We start from the raw sequence: 18,310 nt of genomic DNA on the forward strand, positions 1-18,310 counted from the left end.
AACCTTTTATTATAAAACATTTTAAACTTTTCATAAAAATAAATGCTCTTTCTAAAATTTTCTATTCAAATATCCTATAAAAAGATTTCAAAAATAAAGACTATAAAACAAATTACATGAAACAATAGGAAAAATAAATTATAAATTGATGAACATAAAATAATCTTTCACTCATTCAATTATTAACCACTGTAAGAGATTATAAGATTTAATTACCTGTATTTATAAAACATTTCATTGAAGAAACTAAACAGTAATAACAATTATAAAATTATAAAATTATAAAATTATAAAATTATAAAATTACAAAATTACAAAATTAAAAAATCACAAAATCATAAAATCATAAAATCATAAAATTATAAAATTATAAATTTATAAATTTATAAATTTATAAATTTATAAAATTGTAAAATTGTAAAATTATAAAATTATAAAATTATAAAATTGTAAAATTGTGAAATTCGATCCTTTGTGGAACAAATGTGGTATGCAAAAAGTCAGCACTTCTCCACACTCTACCCTCGTTACCTTGAAAAATACATCCAAGAAGTATGGCCTTTGTTAGTTATTGAAACGTGTGAATAAACAGTCCTATTTTATAGGACTGAGTGGGTCTGTTTAGTTGCTAAGCTCTCGCCTAGATTGTCGTCATGCAGTTTTTACATTTCTGTTTCATTGTTATTCTGTTTTTATTATGTTTGAGAGTCACGTCTGTAAGGCTTATAAAGCCATCATTCTATGATTTAATAAAGCATGCAATCTCTTCATTTTATCAGAGTGTTATTCATACATTGAGCGTTAACAATTGGTATCAGAGCTCCGCAAGGGGCCTGATCCAAGGAGACTGAAGAGAGCATCAACTGTGAGTGTAAAGCCATGACTACCTCAGATAAATTTGTTCAACCAGCCATTCCAAGGTTTGATGGGCACTATGATTTCTGGTCCATGACTATGGAAAATTTTCTACGCAGCAAAGAACTATGGCAGCTCGTGGAAGATGGAATTCCAACGGTTGGTGCAACGTCCACGGAGGTGCAGAGGAAGAGTATAGCTGATGCACAATTAAAGGATCTGAAAGTGAAGAACTTCTTGTTCCAAGCTATTGATCGAGAAATTCTTGAAACAATATTGGACAAAAGCACGTCACAAGCAATTTGGAGATCCATGCAACAGAAATATCAGGGATCAACGAGGGTCAAACGTGCTCAACTTCAAGCTCTTCGACGTGAGTTTGAACTATTGCCGATGAAGGATGGCGAGAAGGTTGATAGCTACCTTGGCGTGGTAAACAAAATGAAATCTAATGGTGAAGTAATGGATTCCAGCATCGTGGTGAGCAAGATACTTAGATCTTTAACCACAAATTTCAACTATGTAGTGTGCTCTATCGAGGAGTCTAATGACTTGAATACGTTGAGTCTTGATGAACTCCACGACAGTCTGCTCATTCATGAACAACGAATGCAGAGTTCTCAACCAGAGGAACAAGTTTTGAAAGTTATGCACGATGATAGAGCGGGTCGTGGTCATGGTCGCGGAAACCGTGGGCGTGGGCGAGGTTGTGGCAAACAGCCTTTCAATAAGGCATTAATTGAATGTTTTCAATGCCATAAGCTTGGCCATTTTCAATATGAATGCCCTGGAGTTGAAAAACATGCTCATTACACTGAAGCGACAATTGAAGACGAAAATGAGATTTTGTTGGTAGCATATGAAGAGGTGACACATCCTGTTCAGATGGAGGATTGGTTTCTGGATTCTGGCTGTAGTAATCATATGACGGGAAATAAGCTTTGGTTCACAAAAATAGATGAAGAAGGACTTCATAAAACTGTCAAGCTTGGTAATGATACTACACTTAAGGTGGCTGCTAAAGGAAGCATTCGGGTTCAGATTAATAATATTAATCACATTATTTCATATGTTTATTACGTTCTAGAACTCAAGACCAATTTATTAAGTCTTGGACAACTTCACGAAAAAGGGCTTACCATTTTGATCCAACATGGTGCATGCAAAATATATCATCCAGACAGGGGATTGATCATTCACACTACCATGCGAGGAAACTGAATGTTTTATTTATCAGCTTCAATGTGTCCTCAACATTCTTAGTGTTTCCAAGTGAAAGATACGTCAGAACAAGAAACGCAATTGTGGCATAGACGGTTTGGACATCTCAATTTCAAAGGACTTAATACACTTGCACAGAAGCAAATGGTGATCAGGCTACCCTCACTGAAAATTTATACTATTGTGTGCACTACATGTCTTGTTGGTAAACAACACCATGATGTCATACCAAAGTTAAGTTCTTGGTGCGCATCAACTAAATTACAGTTAGTTCATGTTGATATATGCGGTCCCATCTCACCCGCTTCGAACACCGCAAAAGGTACATACTAAGCTTTGTTGATGATTATTCACGTAAAACATGGGTTTATTTTTTGCATGAAAAATTTGAAACCTTCAATACATTCAAGAGCTTCAAAGCCTGTGTTGAAAAGGAAGCTGGGCTCATCTTGTTTGTTTGAGAATCGATAGAGGAGGGGAGTTCACATCCAAGGAATTCCAGATTTTTGCACTCATCAAGGTATCTCTAGGCAATTGACAACTGCCTACACCCCTCAATAGAACAGAGTTGCAGAGCGCAAGAATCGCACCATCATGAATGCAGTACGAGTCGTGCTTCATGAAAAGCAAGTTCCAAAGTCTTTTTGGCCTGAGGCAGTAAGATGGTGTGTTCATGTTAAAAATCGAAGTCCTACTACTGCAATAGATCATGGAACTCCAGAAGAGGTGTGGAGTGGAAGAAAACCTCATGTTGATTACTTCCGAACATTTGGATGTATCGCACACGTTCATATTCCAGATCAAAGAAGAAACAAATTAGATGACAAGAGTCACCCATGTGTTCTCTTGGGTGTGAGTGATGAAACGAAAGCTTACAAACTTTTTGATCCCATTTCAAAGAAGGTAATTGTAAGTTGGGACGTGGTATTTGAAGAAGACAAAGGCTGGAGTTGGCACAAGGATACAATAGAGAATACACCTTCCCCTCTTGATGTGGAGGGCCAAGACGAAGAAGGGAGTGACGACGCTGATTCTACACCTCCGCTTGAATCAACTTCGGCTTCTGCATCTATTGATCCTCCAGTTGAAGGGAGGGAGGTAATTGGAGGGAGAGAAACACGGATTCGGAGACCACGCGTATGGATGACAGATTATGAAACAAATCTGTTTGCAAAAGAGGATATCTTGCTCGCAATGCTGACAACTGATTCTGAGGATCCTCAAACCTTTAAGGAAGCTTGCACGAGCCAGAAATGGAAGGAGGCCATGGATACTAAGATGAAAGCAATTGAAAAAAACAACACATGGGATCTTGTTGATCCACCTGAAGGTGTGGTACTCATAGGTGTGAAATGGGTTTTTAAAACAAAACTCAATGAAAGAGGACAAGTAGAAAAATACAAGGCCCGATTAGTGGCAAAAGGGTATGCTCAGAAATATGGAATCAATTACATTGAAGTCTTTGCTCATGTTGCTAGACTTGATACGGTGAGAGTGTTGTTAGCTATGGCCGCTCAGAATGAATGGGAAGTATTTCAGCTTGACGTGAAGAGTGCTTTCTTGCATGGTGAAATTCAAGAAGAAGTTTATGTTCACCAACCTATTGGCTTTATCAAGAAAGGCAGAGAAAGACAAGTTTACAAGCTGAGGAAGGAGCTATATGGGCTCAAACAAGCCCCACGAGCTTGGTATAGTAAAATTGAAGCATACTTTTCAAAAGAAATATTCGCACGTTGCCCCAATGAGCACACCTTGTTCACGAAATATTCGTACGGTACCGAGAACCATTTTATCCAAGGATGATGGAGGAATTCCGGTAGATATTACAAAGTTTAAACAAGCAATTGACAGTCTCATGTACTTGACAGTCACACAACCAGATTTGATGTTTGGAGTCAATTTAATTAGTAGATACATGGCCAATCCTAAGGAGTCTCATTGGGCAGCAACAAAATGGCTTCTCAGATATTTAAAAGGCATTGTTGAACACGGTCTCTTCTATCAAAAGGGAAGGAAGATGAGTTTCGTAGCCTATAGTGACAACAACTATGCAGGGGATTTGGATGATAGGAGAAGTACTACTGGATCAGTATTCATGATTGGAACTGCAGTTGTATCTTGGGCCTAAAAAAAACAGCATGTGGTAAGCCTATCTACCACCGAGGCTGAATATATTGCTGCAGCATATTGTGCATGTCAATGTATTTGGCTCAAACGAATCCTAGACCATCTTGGAGTAGAAGGAAATGAAGCTACAAAGATCTTCTGTGACAATAGTTCTACCATACAACTGTCTAAGAATCTTGTGTTCATGGTAGGAATAAACATATTGCAGTAAGGTTCCACTTTCTCAGAGATTTAGTCAACGATCAAATTATCACACTGAAGTACTGCAATACAAATGAGCAGGTGACTGACATTATGACAAAAGCTTTGAAGCTTGACCAATTTGAAAAACTTAGACGTATGCTTGGAGTACTTGCAATCAATGAAATAAGCTAAAGCTTAAGGGAGGGATTGTTAGTTATTTAAACGTGTGAATAAACAATCCTATTATATAGGACTGAGTGGGTCTGTTTAGTTGCTAAGCTCTCGCCTAGATTGTCGTCATGCAGTTTTTACGTTTCTGTTTCATTGTTATTCTGTTTTTATTCTGTTTAAGAGTCACGTCTATAAGGCTTATAAAGCCATCATTCTATGATTTAATAAAGCATGCAATCTCTTCGTTTTATCAGAGTGTTATTCATACATTGAGCGTTAACATGCCCGATGTCAAATCGGCCCTTAAACAATGTGGCATCCATGGCGTACTCAATCTGGTACAAACCCCTTTCCTCATCTTTTCTTTCAAGTTCAAATCCTAGTTCTTCAACTTGAACTTGTTACAGGACGAGGGTTCCATGACTGTTTTAACCACGAGAAATACTAGAGATCCCTATATCATCATAAAATCCAGGGATCTCATTAAGCCTCTTGCAAGGAATGTTCCTGCTCCTCAGGTATATATAAATATATATATATATATATATATATATATATATATATATATATATATATGCATGTGTTTCTCTTCTTTTTTTTTAAATGTCACTTATGTTAATGCTTCTTTGTTGTTTTCAGGCCTTAACAATACTGGAAGATGATATGCAATGTAATATCATCAACATATATCGCATGGTTCCCAATAAGGTAATTTCTGGTGTTTTTTGTGAATGTTTATTGATTATAGTTGAATATTCAATATCAGTGCTGTGTTTGGATTGAGTCTCATGTAATTTCTCTATTTTAACTACAGAGGCGATTTATTATTAGGCTCCGCCATCTTTTGGGTCCTAATGGTGTCACATTAAAGGTATGTTATTTATTAAGTTTGTTAAGATGTGATTTTTGCAGCAACGAGTGTTACTGTGATGGGGTGTTACTTTCCATGTTCACAAGGTAGTGGGAAAGGGATAGCAACCAAAAAAAGAAAAAAAAGACTTTTTCCTTATAATTTATAAATCGTACCGCAGTATCTAGTTGATTGGTGGTTGAAGTTTCTCGTTATTTTTCGTGATACTGTTCAAAGAAAACTATACATTTTTTTTTAAATGGCTTCTTTAAATTATATCAATGGTACAGGTTTTGTTGGTTTGTTTTTGGATTTAACTTATTTGTTGTTCAAGTTGCTGCAGAAATAATCTTAAGCTGATAGAAAGCTGTTTTGGCATAAAAATTAAGCAGGACTAACTTATCTTAAATTCATACATGTTAGATCTTCTTGTATAAACATCAACATTGCAACTAGACACTTTATTGAAGATTGCCTGGCTTGTTTTGTAGGATGTGTTTATGTTTTGGTGTTCTTGTTTGATCTTCTTTGTCAATGTAGTTAGTTCTAAGCTTAAACAGAAAATAAAAAATACTCTATCTGTTCTAGCCTGAAGCTGTGAAAATGATCTAGGGTGGTTATCATAATGGATTGCCTTGAGGCTGCATGGAGTCTGGGTATATGCAGTAACATTTCTTTGGGTGAGGTGCGTGGGTTATACTTTAATGTGTCTTGGCTAAAAATGAACACATGAGAGTTATTTTTGTAACCCCTAATTTAATATACCTCTTAAGGGCATCTTTACCTGGAGTGCATACTGGAAATTCTGTTAAATGTCTGCTAGTTGCTTTTTGACACATGATCTTTTTTAATGGGGGAGTATTTGTTCGAATCAGATACATAGTCGTCAATTGGATCTAGGGTATACCCTATTATTTTAATGCATAATATACTGCATACTACTATCAATAGATGCTTCAACTTTGTAACTCATTTTTTTCCAACTGTAATATTTCTTTTGCAGGCTCTTGGAATAGTAACAAAATGCTACCTTCTTCACCATGTAATTTTTTTTTTGTTTAGAATGTGAAATTACTTATATTATGGTATGAGTCTGCGAATTTCTATCTATTTTTCTTGCAATTCCACAATTATGCATAGTTGCTGCTATGGGTCCTTTTAAAGGGTTGAAATAGATCAGAAGGGTGATCGAAAAATGGATGGTGGATAAGAAAGTTGTTGTGCCTCCAACAATTGGGCCTGATGACGAGGTTCAAGTTTCAACCCAAGCCCACGAAAATGAGAAAAGGGTAGTTGATTCTAGGCCTAAGAGAGTGTCGAAAAGGCCGAACGATTGGGGACTCTATGTCCATTAGAATGGAATTTTGAATTTGTTTTGTTAGAAATAATCTTTTGTCCTTTTGCTAAAGGGGTTTGGGTGCTTGTTTTCTGTTGAGGGTTTGTTATATTAACGTTTTGGTTGAATGAATGAAGGAGATCAGAATATCCAATTCCATTTTCTCTCTCTTGTTATTTCTTAAGAGGTTGGTTCTGCCTTTAACAGAGCCTTTATCTTGTTTTCCCAACATTTTTTGTGCTTTCATTGAGAGATCCATTCATGGCTGAAGGACTCTGTTCCAGAGCAAACAATCCACCGGATCGTTTCGATGAGGTATTACATCGTTTGAAAGAGGTTTGTGTGCGCCTTACAACCCTGGAAAATCGTTCTTCATCTCCACCACCAAGCCCTGGCCCGCGAAATCCCATGGTCACGGTTCAACGTTATCGACTCCAGCTCGATATTCCTCGTTTCGAAGGGCATGACCCCCATGGGTGGCTCTTTAAAATCACACAGTTCTTTGAGTATCACCTAACTCCAATGGAGGAACGCATCACGGTCGCCTCTTTTTATCTTGATGGCCTTGCCTTGGCATGGTATCAATGGATGTACGAGAATAACCAATTAATCTCGTGGGACCAGTTCGTGCCTGCCTTAGAAACTCGTTTTGCTCCCACTGTGTATGACGATCATAAGGGTAAGTTGTTCAAGCTCTCTCAGACGTCTGATGTTAGTACTTATCTTCATGAGTTTGAATCCTTGGCTAACCGTGTGGAAGGCTTGCCACCGCCCTTTCTCAATGGTCGTCTACCATGGCGCCTCGACCATCGTCAAATCATCAGCCCCCTTCAATCCAAAACCCTACTCCTTCCACCACAGCTTCGTCACAATCATTGCCACCCTTATTGTCGGCACCACCACCGCGTACTCGTTTTAAGCAATTAACAGAAGCAGAGATGGTTGAGAAAAGAGAATAAGGTCTTTGTTTTAATTGTGACCAACGATACTCAAGGAATCATTGTTGTCGAACTCGTTTTCTCCTTCTTGTTGCTGAAGATGATGAACCTGGTGAGGATGCTTCTGTTGGACTCCTTTATTCCAGCTTGGTCCCACCCAACCCTAATCCTAGTGTTAGGGATCCAAGTAGGGTGGACTTGACCCATGAGGCCCAACTCAGCCTTAATGCCTTATCAGGCTTGGGGGTGACAGACACAATTTGAGTTTTGGGCCACATCAATAAGAAGTTTGTTAGTGTCTTAGTAGATGGAGGCAGTACACACAATTTCATTCAAACAAAGGTTGCCACCTATTTGGGCTTAATATAGGGTCCAACGTCGTCATTGAAGGTCTTAGTTGGAAGCGGGGAAGAGTTTCCTTGTTCGAAGGTTTGCCAAGGGGTTCAAATTGTCATTCAAGGACATCATTTTGTTTTGGATCTGTTTGTTCTTAACATGGGTGGGTCTGATATTGTTTTGGGAGCCCAATGGTTGAAGCAACTTGGGCCTGTGTTAATGGATTATCAAAAGTTAACGATGAAATTTATACATCACAATAAGCTTGTAGAGCTTAAGGGTACTATGGAAAATGATAAGATTTCTTTATCATTGACCCAATTACAACAGTTGGTCCAAACGGGAGGAGCGACTCAATTATATTCTTTACAAGTAAAGCCATTAGAGTTGGCCCAACCTCACGTGCAATTGGAGCATGATGATGAGAGGATCCAAATTCTGCTTCGTGAGTTCTCACCTTTTCACTGAACCAACCTCACTCCCTCCTCAATGCCCATTTGACCATTCTATTCCACTTCTCTCTACAATGGCACCAGTGAACGTAAAACCCTACCGCTACCCTTATGTCCAGAAATTGTAGATTGAACGGCAAGTGGAGAAACTCCTTGCTAATGGGTGGATCCAACCTAGTACGAGTCCTTTCTCCTCTCCAGTGTTATTGTTGAAAAAGAAAGATGGAGGATCGCGGATGTGTATAGATTATCGCACTTTAAACACAATTATAGTTAAAGATCGTTTTCCACTCCCCACAATTGAAGAGCTTTTGGATGAGTTGGGTACTGCTAGATATTTCTCTAAATTGGATCTTGCTTCTGGTTTCCATCAAATACGCCTCCAACCTGCTGATGAGTTCAAGACAACTTTTCGTACCCATTCAGGGCATTTTGAATACAAGGTCATGTCGTTTGGCCTTTGTAATGCACCTTCTACCTTTCAGGCTACCATGAATGAAATTTTCAAGCCCTTATTGCGAAAAAAGGTCATCGTTTTCTTTGCTGACATCTTGGTATTCAGTCCTGATCTGGAGACTCATTTAGGGGATTTGCGTTTGGTTTTTGAGATTTTGAACCTCCACGGTTTTTTCCTAAAGCTTGAGAAGTGTTCAATTGGCAGGTTATGAGTTCCTAAAACAATTATTTGACCTTGAGGACAAGGTCCTTTTCAATGAGGGCAATATTGTTGTGCCTCCAACAATTGGGCCTGATGAAGAGGTTTAAGTTTCACCCCAAGCCCACGAAAATGAGAAAAGGGTAGCTGATTTTAGGCCTAAGAGAGTGTCGAAAAGGTCGAACGATTGGGGACTATATGTCCATTAGAATGGAATTCTGAATTTGTTTTGTTAGAAATAATCTTTTGTCCTTTTGTTAAAGGGGTTTGGGTGCTTGTTTTTTGTTGAGGGTTTGTTATATAAACGTTTTGGTTGAATGAATAAAGGAGATCAAAATATCCAATTCCATTTTCTCTCTCTTGCTATTTCTTAGGAGATTGGTTATGTCTTTAACAGAGCCTTTATCTTGCTTTCCCAACAAAAGTGCATCATGTATTCAACATTAAGGTTAATTGATATGTATTTTAAGCTAATTTTTAAGATATAGATTTCCTGTATAGAAGAAAATATCTTATCTCTTCTCTCCACTTGGTCAGATTCTCATGATGAAGAGAGAACTTGAAAAAAATCCAGATCTTGCCCATGAAAACTGGGATAGATTCCTCCCAAAATTGAAGAAGTATGTAACTTATTTGATAATTTTTAGTTGATAATTTCCTTCGTTGACTCTTCATACCTTTATCTAGGAAAAAATGTGAATGGAAGAAACAACAGCCCAGCAAACAACAGCCCACAAGGTGAGACTACTTACATTTTAATGGTTCTCAAGAACTCATTTACCTTAGTAGGACCCTACTGATCCACATGCTATTTTTGGCTTTGTGCTTAATCTATTTTCTCCTAATTGTTATTAAATTGTTAAAGCTGAGAACCTAATATTTTATCTGTGGCTGATATTATGAGGAAGCATCTTCTACCTTATTTGTGCTTGTTTCAACGAAGTTAATAGACATTGTAAATATGATTCTATCTCTAGCATTATCTTTGGGAATTGATATGCTCACCTTTTGTCTGTATATATATCCAAGTTTTTGACACACTATTCTTCTGGTATTTTGCTTGTTAATTAATGAAATAAATTCTAAGGCGTCTTTTGTAATTTAGTGACATATCAGATTGATATACAATTAAAAATTGGAGAATACTATGTTTGATGTGCTTATTAAAAATTGGGTGCATTTGAAACCATGTTTGTTCTCACTTGTATAAAAAAAGGGCGATCTGCAGAAAAAAAAAACAGAGAAGTCTGGGAAGCGGAAATATGAAGAAAATATAAATGCAGACCCAGAACATGCATCCAAGAAGCAAAGGTTGGCATAAACGTTGGAGATGGAACATTACCTGGCTCCAGAATGTCCATCATATCCAATGTTTTTGTGATTTTGTACTTGCAATAGACTAACATGTAGACAACGTATACACGTGTAGTAGTTCTCGTACATCTTTCCTTGAACATTTCCGACACTCGATATGATTTGCAAGTTTAAGAACTGCTGTGGTGATGAATCTTGGAAAGAAAGAAATTTTGAATCAACTGAAAAACATGGAAAAGTATGCTTATGTTGATTAAAATTTCTCCGACCTAATACAATTCAAACGATGTTATGTATAGTTAAAGTGAGGGCTTCTGATAAGTCTTATATGAATCAACCTATAGGTAATACCAACATTAATCAGGCTGCTTTCTTTGATTTTAGCGTTAGTAGTGTGTTGAAGAATGAAGGTTCAACCAGGCCTTATAATGGACCTATAATGCTCGGTCTCTCATTTGCAGAGTCTTAAACATACTAATTGAATTGTTTTCCAGACTAGGGACTCTAATCGTGTCATGCTTTTTGAGTTGACTCATTTAAGTATATTTCCTATGCAGGGTACAAGCTCGACTTCATTTATCATTGTGCTTCTGTTATATGGACTGACAATGACGGAACAAGCAATCTAGGGTAAGTTGATGATGAATTGTTTGTTTTGGTCTGGGTCTAGCTGAATCTACTGCTTATTTGTAACCTACATGGAGATATGTTCTCCCTATTGTGTGTTTTTATTAATTTAATGTAGGGAGGTTGTTATATGGAGGGTCAGAGGTGTTGTTATCTTTGATCTGTTTTCTCTTAATTAGGGATGACAAATAGACTTGTCCCGTGGGTATTGTCCGAATCCATCCCTATTTTGACGGGAATCTCCGCATTGACTGGGTATGGGTACAGAAAATATCCAACTTTTTCAATTAGGGGTAGGGATGGAATGCACATCTCTGTCCCGACTTTGATGTTAAGCCAGCAGACGACCAATCTGTGAGCTGGGTCTATATGCAATCTGGACCGGTACATGAGCAAGCTATTTATGGGCCGATCTTGAACCGATCCACATACTAGCGCGATTTCAAGTGGACTTGTGTACTGGGTGATCTACGACCGACTTATAAGGGATATTTTCAAAACCGCTCCACTTTCCCTCTTGATAGGGGGTACATGACCACGTTCCCATACGTTTTGGCATTCCCAACAGCATGCCACCACCACACTAACCGAATGGAGGACGAGGAAGGATCGATATAAAGCAGACACCATACCCTAAAGAGGGGACAAACATTTTTTTTTGGGAGAGAAAAAAAGAGAGAAAGAGAGATATTATCGAGTTTTTGGCAAAGAGGCCGAGTGGCGATCAGTGTGCACCTCGAGTTCCCCTTTTTACCAGAACAGATTGGTGCCCACCGTGGGGCTCTGGTAAAACTGATTCCCAGACCCTAAAAGAAGTTCATTTACGAAAAACCTCTGAAGATGGAGGAACAACAGCAAAATCACGCAAACACTGAGTCTACTGAGCCTACTGTCGTCGAGTTGTTACGACAGATCATAGAATTATGATGTGAAAACGAGCAAATACGCCAAAAGGCAGACGAGGCCCACAATCGAGCAAATGAAGCTCGAGAGGAACATGTTGCAGCACGTAGAGAAGCAGAAGAGGTAAGCCAAAGGATATAAGACACACTCCGAGAGCAAGGAAACTTAAGACGTGTCAATGGGGATTTCTTACGCCGGTCACAAGACCGAGAGGAGCGTAACCTTGGACGTCGTCCAATCAATGTGGAAGACCAAGGACGCCCATTCTCTGCTACCATCATGGCTGAACAAGTTCCACTTTAATACAACATCCCCAGACAAACGGACAGGCAGAAACGGCCAACAAGATCATACTAAGGGCAATCCAAAGAAAGATATCGTCGGCAAAAGGAGATTGGGCAGACGAATTACCTGGAATCTTGTTGTCATACCATACAACGCATCAATCATCAACTCAAGAAACTCTGTTCGGCCTAGTTATGGCACAGACGCAATACTCCCCATAGAGATCCTGCAACCGACGTGGAGAATCTAATACTTTACTACCGTTTCCTCCAAGGAGGGACTCCGTGCAAATCTAAACACACTGGAAGAAGCTCGAGAAAGGGCCAAGGTTAGCAGTGAGGCCATAAAGAGAAAAGTGGAAGGTCGTTACAAGACCAAGGTCAAACCACGCGCCTTCACAGAAGGTGACCTCGTCCTACGGAGAGCCCATCCCTTGCAACTGGAAAACAAGCTCTCCCCGAAATGGACAAGGCCCTTCAGGATAAAGCAAACACTAGGACGGGGTGCCTACAAGCTAGAAACCCTAGACAGAACAGCGATTCCTCGCACTTGCAACACAACAGTACTTCATTTCTATTTCAGTTGATTTTCTGAATATTATGTAATAACCCGACACTTTTTTTTTCTTACAGCAACATAAGGGTTTTTTAACGAGGTCAGATAAATGCCAATATGATCTTTTTTGTTCCTACTAGAAGTATCAATCGACAAATCCTTTAGCACGGCTAAAGGTCGGGCAAAACCCGCAATCGAAAAATCCTTTAGCACGGCTAAAGGTCGGGAAAAACCCGCAATCGACAAATCCTTTAGCCCGGCTAAAGGTCGGGGAAAAACCCGGAATCGACAAATCCTTTAGCACGGCTAAAGGTCGGGAAAAACCCGCAATCGACAAATCCTTTAGCCCGGCTAAAGGTCGGAAAAAAACCCGCAATCGACAAATCCTTTAGTACGGCTAAAGGTCGGGCAAAACCCGCAATCGACAAATCTTTTAGCACGGCTAAAGGTCGGGAAAAAACCCGCAATCGACAAATCCTTTATCACGGCTAAAGGTCGGGCAAAACCCGCAATCGACAAATCCTTTAGCATGGCTAAAGGTCGGGAAAAACCCGCAATCGACAAACCCTTTTGCTCGGCTAAAGGTCGGGAAAAACCCGCAATGAACAAACCCTTTAGCTTGGCTAAAGGTCGGGAAAAACTCGCAATCAACAAACCCTTTAGCTCGGCTAAAGGTCAGGAAAAACCCGTGACTCGACGAAACCCCCCCTCAAATCAGGTCCTCAACCCAGGTGCCACCCCGGAAGGCCCTCAACTGAGGGTTAAGCAAATGAAATCAGAATGTTCGGTTGAGGGTTACGTGAACCTCCCACCTCACCTCAGAAGGTCCTCAGCTGAGGGTTAGGCAGATCAGAATGAGGGCCAAGTGAAACCTCCTGCATCAACTCGGAAGGCCCTCGATTGAGGGTTAAGCAAATCAAATCAGAATGTTCGGCTGAAGGTTACGTGAACCTCCCACCTCACCTTAGAAGGCCCTAGGCTGAGGGTTAGGCAGATCAGAATGAGGGCCAAGTGAAACCTCCCTACATCAATGTGGAAGGTCATCAACTCGGAAGGCCCTCGATTGAGGGTTAAGCAAATCAAATCAGAATGTTTGGCGGAGGGTTACGTGAACCTCCCACCTCACCTCAGAAGGTCCTCGGCTGAGGGTTAGGCAGATCAGAATGAGGGCTAAGTGAAACCTCCCTGCATCAACTCGGAAGGTCATCAACTCATAAGGTCCTCGGTTGAGGGTTACATCATCGGTGATACCTACCCCAGGACACCTGCAACATCCGCCGAGCTTGAAAAATCTCGCATAAGTCACCAATAAAGATCGAATTACTTCACGAGGCGGTACAACGGTAAACACAATTTCACATAATTCATAAAGTTCAAAGTGCTACGAAGGAAGCAAAAGTGCACTTCCACAAAGATGCCCAAAGGTTCAAGTAACACCAAAATAGATACAAGTCCCTTGAAGATATTCGCAAAACAAGGAAATCACACACAAAATAAGAAGCCACAGGACGTCAGTCCTCAACTATCTGCCCATCAATGACGACTTTGCCAACATCAGCACCAAACACATCAGCAGAGGGGCACAAGAGTTGCACCTGCTCCAAAGCAGCCTCAAAACCAAGACCATAAGTAGAAGTGGCCTCGTTTGCAAGCCTCTCCTCCAAAGCTCTCCAAGATCGCTCCTTCTCAGCAACTTCCTCTTCCATCTGACGTATAGTCGCTTCCAAGTCAGCCACCTGCTTGCCGCTTTCCTCCAACTTCTGCTTAAACGCTTGAAGCCTCTCCACCTCAACCACAAGTCGAGTTACCTCCTCCTTTGCCAATGTCAAATCAGACCGAATAAGAGACATCTCCTTGCTGATCATCGACCACACTTAAGCGGTTCATCTTGCCGCAAAGAGTAGTTATCGATACACCAGCCTTGTGAAGAAATGCGTGAGCATCTTCTTGAAGGGAGGAAGTTTCCTGGTTCAACAAACCTTGCAAATCCCCCTCGAAAGTGTTATTAAAATTCGAGTCTCAGAAGCTGTGACAAACGTTGCTTGAACCTTCAACAGGCATTGTTCCCTTGGAAGACATCGTATGCTCTAACTTAACAGAAGCTGTGACTGCATCCTCACTTGGAGTCCGTGAAATCCCCACTAGACGCCGCCGCTTTAAAACTCGGTCTAGACAAGGTCTCCTCTTCATCGGAAAGCACTACCTCCGGAGTGGGAGGATCATGGTAGATAGCCTTCATACACCTCAAACGACGAGTCAGGTCTTGCTTGGTCATCCCCATTCGCGCCTCTACAAAAATAAACACAAGGTTAGAATATATCAAAAGTAATTTCCTTGAAAGTCTAAATATTATGCATTTACCAATCTGAAGTTTGAGGTTGACTGGCTGGAACTCCAAGAGAATCAGTTGTTTAGTATCAAAAGTCACCCCTAGTTCCCCCAACCTGAGGCAATATTCCCTCTCGGAAGGGGTGAGGTCGGCTAATTGTCGAGCTCCTAGGTTGCTAGGACTTTGGGTCCAATACAAAGGAAATCCAGTCAGAAGGTCGGCCCCACGTGGCACAAGCCCATTAGCCACGCACCGCACGCTACTCCAGACACGCGCCAGGAAGTCTGAACGACCTCTTCGCTCCATTGTCTAAAAAGGTGCTCGAGGTCGGAGGGTTAGTGTACGCCCTGGCGACCAGTTTTCGCCTGACCTAGCTAATGCCATTCATTGTGTTGATCTGGGCCAGATTGGTCACACGGTCATCCTGTCTCGGACTGATTTGATACCGACTTTGATGTTGAGCCAGCAGACGACCAATCTGTGAGCTGGGTCTATATGCAATCTGGACCGGTACATGAGCAAGCTATTTATGGGCCGATCTTGAACCGATCCACATACTAGCGCGATTTCAAGTGGACTTGTGTACTGGGTGATCTACGACCGACGTATAAGGGATATTTTCAAAACCGCTCCACTTTCCCTCTTGATAGGGGGTACATGACCACGTTCCCATACGTTTCGGCATTCCCAACAGCATGCCACCACCACACTAACCGAATGGAAGACGAGGAAGGATCGATATAAAGCAGACACCATACCCTAAAGAGGGGACAGACATTTTTTTGGGGAGAGAAAAAAAGAGAGAAAGAGAGATATTATCGAGTTTCTGACAAAGAGGCCGAGTGGCGACCAGTGTGAACCTCGGGTTCCCCTTTTTACCAGAACACCAACATATATCAATTTTCAAAAGAAGAATCTTAATGATCTTAATGAATGAAATTTTTATGGTGTGCGTGAATATCAGTTTTGTTTCCAGCAACAGGATGAGTAGTTCCTGCCAGGTACCGCTATTTCAGCTATCATGGCCATTAGCTTTGCAAAAATAACTACTGATTCTTCAGGAGATGCTGAGGTGGAGTGGCTATTCTTACAGTTACTGGTACAGTTGCTATAGGGTCTGGCCCAGATAGAAAGTATTGATATTATATTTTATAGGTATATGCAAACAAAGATACATACATCTGAAGATAAAAATTAAAGCTCTTTAATTGATTTTTCTGCATTTGATCAATCTATGAAGAATGCTATAGACTAAAATAGTTTCTGTACTTTCTAGATAAAGCAGCTTCTAGATACTTCAAATGAAATCTTGCAAAAGCAGAAATGTGACACCACACCTATTTTATTTCAGCATACTTGTTCCTATGTAAAAGCAGTCAGTTTGGTCAACAAGAAACAACATGCCATTTGTTGGTAAAAGAACTCCAGGTTCTATCCGTTGTCTAATTTGTGAAGAATCCCAGGTTTTCTTTTCATTTTTTTTTTTTCCGTAACTGCTTATTCTATATTACTTTGGACTAACATCGTTTATTTTCTGTTTGCTTGATACTTGTGTTTAGAATGTCAGATAACATGGGATGATGTTTAAGAGTTGCTGCTATGGGTTCATTTAAAGGTTTGAAACAAATTAGAAGGATTGTTGAAGAATGCATGCTGAATCAAATGCATCCTGTATTCAACATCAAGGTTAATCGATATGAATTTGATCACGTTGATATTGAAAATATAAATATCTTGTTTATTTTTTACTCTAGGTCATATTCTTATGATGAAGAGAGAACTTGAAAAGAAGCCCGACCTTGCCGATGAGAACTGGGATAGGTTTCTTCCAAAATTCAAGAAATATGTTTTGATTCTTATTTGATTTCATAATCTATAGGAAAACAATATTATGATTTTTATTATTTACTTTTTAATAATATAATTTAGTGTGGACTATTGATTAATATATCACTATTTTTTTTAATAATTTACGTTAAGTCACATGAGAGTAAAAAAAATAATATATATTCTTAATTTTTTCATCCCAGTATCAACTTTAGTTTGATTGTCTTTTTATATCTTCGTTTAGAAAAAACGTTAAGCAAAAGAAGGTTAATTCCAAACCAAAGAAACCATACACTCCATTCCCTCCGCCACAATAACCCAGCAAGGTGAGATAACTTATCTCATATGTATACATGGTTTGATTAAATGCTATGATTAAATTTTAAGATGTTTTTGTAATTTATGTGACATTTCAGATGGATATACAATTAGAAACAGGAGAATACTTCTTAAGTAACAAGAGAAAACAGGAAAAACAGGCTGAAAAAACTGCTGAAAACAAAAGAAAACGAGATCAGACATGTATGCCTCCCAAGGTTAATACCAACATTTCATTTGCAATTTTCTTTTTTATGCACAACTATTTTATTGTCTTTGGGTTACACTTTCGTTCAACTCAATCCATGTATTTTTTTTTTCTTATTTATAAATGTTCCTTTATTTAGGAGCCTATAAATTCTGTGGAAAAATCAATTGACATCAAGGATGACGTAACTGACATTGCAAAGTCCTTACAGGTAACACACTTCTCCTCTATTTTTTTTTTTTTCTGTTTAGAATTAAATTATAAGTTTTATTTTTTCCTTAAATAGATTCTCACTTATATTAAAAAATGGGTGTTTGCAGCAAAAAACCGAGAAGTTTGGAAAACATAGAGCTGAGGAGAATATAGATACGGAGACATATATTATGGGATCAGTTTTGGTGTAAGAACGTACGGGATCATTTTTTTAAATTACTGAATTTTATTTTTATTATAATTAAAAAAAAATTAAAAATAGATATTCTAATGTTTTAAAGAGTTTATAATTTTGACATTTTAGTAATATAGTTATTGAATTGTTTTAATAATAAAAAAAAAACAAATATTCGTATTAATTTAAATCATATATCATTATATTAATCAAATATAAAATAATATATATATTATTTTCATATATTTTATTTGATATATAATTTTATAAAACTAAATAAATTTAATTAGAAAATAAGTTGTAATACAAATTATCATAGACTTAATACTTACACAACGAGGAAAATAGTTTATATTTATGCAATTAATATATTGTAAAACAATTATAAAAATTAAATTAAAATTATTATAAAATAATATTTTTAATATAAGA

General features: G+C 38.8%; 1 pseudogene; it reads left to right on the plus strand.

The window, feature by feature from the left end:
- Positions 1-454: 454 nt before the first annotated feature.
- On the plus strand, positions 455-17,894 carry LOC114183219 (annotated as a pseudogene).
- Positions 17,895-18,310: the final 416 nt, after the last annotated feature.

Source organism: Vigna unguiculata, chromosome 5, assembly GCF_004118075.2.
Source record: "Vigna unguiculata cultivar IT97K-499-35 chromosome 5, ASM411807v1, whole genome shotgun sequence".
NCBI classification, from domain to species: Eukaryota; Viridiplantae; Streptophyta; class Magnoliopsida; order Fabales; family Fabaceae; genus Vigna; species Vigna unguiculata.